Consider the following 3,872-nt stretch of genomic DNA (forward strand, 5'->3'; position numbering starts at 1 on the left):
CTACAAAGTCCTCTAAGGCTAATAGTATTAACTACCATTTACTGGCCATTAACTAGTCCAGGTCGCATGCTAAGAACCTGGCATAGACCTCTGAGGTAGGTCCAATGACAAACTCCACTTTACAGAAATGATGGAGGCTCAGAGAGGTTAAGTGACTGCCCCAATATCACACAGCAGGACCAAGATGTGAGTTGGATCTGCTGCTTATGATACCACAATATCACCCCATGACAGGGAACTGTAGTAGCAGGTGGGAGTGCCAAAGGCCCCTGGAGCAGAAGGAGGTTTAGTCCTGCCTGCTTCCCTCCTTCTCTCCCCCTCCCCCAGCCAGCTAGAGGCCTTCCACAAGGGCAGGCTGGACAAATTCCCATGTGCGATTTATGCCAGGGCTTAGGCAAAGCACCTGGTGGGAGAGGGGTCAGGCCACTACTGGAACCCTCTCCCCCTGGAAAGAGATGTGCCAAATGTTACAATCCAAACCTCTGCAGGAGACACAGAGGTGGCAGAGGAATGGACCTGGCAGGTCGCTGAGTAGCCCACCAGGCCCCTATACTCTGTACCGTGACCCACTGCTGCCCCGTGCACAGGTGTGTACGGTGCAGCTTCTCCCAGCCTGGGAAAAACACACTCTCCAGTGGAAAGAACAGCTAAGTATAGCTTCTTGACTCCTTCAGGTGGCGACATACCCACACTCCAGCAAGGTCACACCTGCTCGGCCCCTGGAGGACACGGCTCTTGCTTCCCCAACGCAGCTACCAGCTACCATTTGCTGAGTGCGTCTATGTGCTCAGCCCTGTGCTAAGAGTGTCATGTTGTTTTTCAGCCTAACAACCATCTTCTGGCATAGTTATTGTTATCATCATCTTCCCCTTTTTACAGATGATGAAACAGTTTCAGAGTGCTTAAGTAACTTACTCAAAGTCACACAGCTGGAAAGTGGTGGAGATAGGATTTGAACCTACGTGTTCCTGACTCTTAGTCCGGCACTGAGCCCAGTATGTGGCTGTTGGGAGGTTCCCAGAAGGCTTTAGGTAACACTGGTCTGGGTTCAATTTGGCTGGAGTCACCCTAAGGGGCTTATTCTCATCCCTCCTCTTATCACACCATCTCTGTCTCCAGTTGCGTCTGAGCTCAGCTGAGAATATTTCTCAAACTGAGCTCAACCACCGAGAAAACTGACCTTCTTCAGAGTCCAGGTCTTCAGAAACCCAGGAACTCTCCCCAATACTCCCTCTCCTCACCCCTTTCCCCATCCAGTCCCATTCCAAGTCCAGCTCTCAAGCCACACCCTTCTTTCAACTTCCAACACCCTGGTCCTTGCCCCAGCATCTCTTGCCCAGATGGTTGCAGCAGTCTCCTTAGTGTCTCTGTGCTCCCCTCCACAATGGCGTCCCTCAAATCTGTTCCCTATTGTATAGGCTAATGACCTTTTCAAATGCAAACCTGATTATATCATGTCATCACTCTCCCATCCCATTGCCTAAAACCCTTCACACCTTCCCAGCAGCTCTTATATAAGAAACAAAACCAGCCTAGAGGCCCAGTCTGCTCTGCCCCTACCTACCTCCTGGCCTGTAGTGGGGTGGGATACCCTCTTCTCTAGACGCAATGGACCTTCTCTCAGCTCCTTGATTGACGTCCTCATGCTTCCTCCCATTTCAAGGCTTTTGCCCCTGCTGGTGTCTCCTCCTGGTATGCTCCTCCGCCCCCTCCCGCCCCCAGCCTTGCCTAGTTAATTCTTACTCTTCTCTCAGATCTCAGCAGAACTTGACGCCCCACTACAAACCCAAATGAAGTCAGTGCCTTCAGGTGACTAATCGTTCTGTTTTTCTTCCAGGGACGGAAGGGTTCTTGGGATACACCGCTTCCTGTTTTCAAACCAGAAAAGTCCCCAGCAAAGTAGGACAAGTTGGTCATCCTCTCAGTGCCTTAGAGTGACTTGTGCACAGTAGACACTAAGGGAACCGCAGTGTGTGAGCCGCAGCTGTCAGTCCCACTCGGGAGGGGGCAGCCATTGCTGAGCCCCAATTATGCATTTCCAGGCACCTGGGGCAGCCTGGGATTAATAGCAGCTACTGTTTACCAACCAGTTACTTTGTGCCTTGCCTGGTGTTGAATCCTGTCAGCCCTCCCCGTTTAATTAACAACCACCCGAGTTACTCTTATGGTTCTCTTTTTAAATTTTTTGAGGTGAAATTCCCATAACATAAAAATAACCATTTAAAAGTGAGCAATTGGGACCTCCCTGGTGGTGCAGTGGTTAAGAATCCGCCTGCCAACGCAGGGGACACAGGTTCGAGCCCTGCTCCAGGAAGATACCACATGCTGCGGAGTAACTAAGTCGGTGCGCCACAACTACTGAGCCTGCGCTCTAGAGCCCGCGAGCCACACCTGCTGAAGCCCGCGTGCCTAGAGTCCCGTGCTCTGTAACAAGAGAAGCCACCGCAATGAGAAGCCCGCGCACCGCAACCAAGAGTAGCCCCCGCTTGCCGCAACTAGAGAAAGCCCACGCGCAGCAACGAAGACCCAACCCAGCCAAAAATAAATTAATTAATAATTTTTTTAAAAATGAGCCATTCAGTGGCTTTTAGCACATCCACAATGTCGTGCCACCACCGCCTCTAGTTCCAAAATATTTCCATCACCCCAGAGGAAATCCCTTAACCATTAAGCATTTACTCCCCATTGCCTCCCTCCCTCCAGCCCCAACAAATCTGTTTTCTAACTCTATGGCTCCTGGATATTTCATATAAATGGAATCTTATAATACGTGGCCTTTTATGTCTGGCTTATCATTCCCTTTAATAGATGAGGAAATTGAGGCTCAGAGAGGCAGAGGCAGCTCAGAGAGGAAGGGGAGGAGCCAGGTGTTGGAAACCCCACATCTAACCATTTGGCGATATCCACCTCCACCTGAGCTGCTTTTCCCACCTTACCCTCTTAGGATTCTCTGAGTTAAAGGCAAACCAGAGCAAGGGGTCTGATGCTAAGCTTAAAAAAAAAAAGTGGTAAAATATACATAACAAAATTTACCATTTTTTTACAGCCCCTCACCAATTTGTTACTTTTCAGTGTACAATCAGTGGCATTAATTATATTCACAATGTTGTGCACTACCTATTTATAAAACATTTTCATTATCCCAAACAGAAACTCTGTAACCACTAAGGAATAACTCCCTACTCCCATTCTGTCTCTATGAATTTGCCAATTCTAGGTACCTCAAATGTGTGGAATCATACAATATTTGTCCTTTTGTGTCTGGCTTCTTTCATTTAGCATAATTCTTCAAGGTTCATCCATGTTGTAGCATGTATCAGTACTTCATTCCTTTTTATGGCTGAATAATATTCCACTGTATGGAAAGACCATGTTTATCCATTCATCTGTTGATGGATACTTGGATTGTTTCCACCTTTTGGCTATTGTGAATAATGCTGCTATGAACATTGGTGTACAAGTATCTGAGTCCCTGCTTTCAATTCCTTTGGGTGTATACCCAGGAGTGGAATTGCTGGATCGTAATTCAACGTTTAGCTTTTTGAAGAACCACCAAACTATCTTCCATAGTAGCTGTGCCATTTTACATTCCTACTAGCAAGGCACAGGGGTTCCGATTTCTCCACATCCTCACCAACATTTGTTATTTTCTGTTTTTTTGATGATGGCCATCCTAATGGGTGTGAAGTGGTATCTCATCATCAACACTAAGCTTTTGAGGCTGATCAAGAAGTTGGAGATGGGAGCTGGGTCGAGTGGAAAGTGAAGATTATTCCAGGAGGAAAATAGGAGAAGTTAAGGGAAAAACAGGGTATCGTTGGGGTACCTAGACCTGAACGCACAGAGAGATGCACGACACTCACAAGCTCAGA

Source organism: Balaenoptera ricei, chromosome 14 (genome assembly GCF_028023285.1).
Source record: "Balaenoptera ricei isolate mBalRic1 chromosome 14, mBalRic1.hap2, whole genome shotgun sequence".
Lineage (NCBI taxonomy): Eukaryota > Metazoa > Chordata > Mammalia > Artiodactyla > Balaenopteridae > Balaenoptera > Balaenoptera ricei.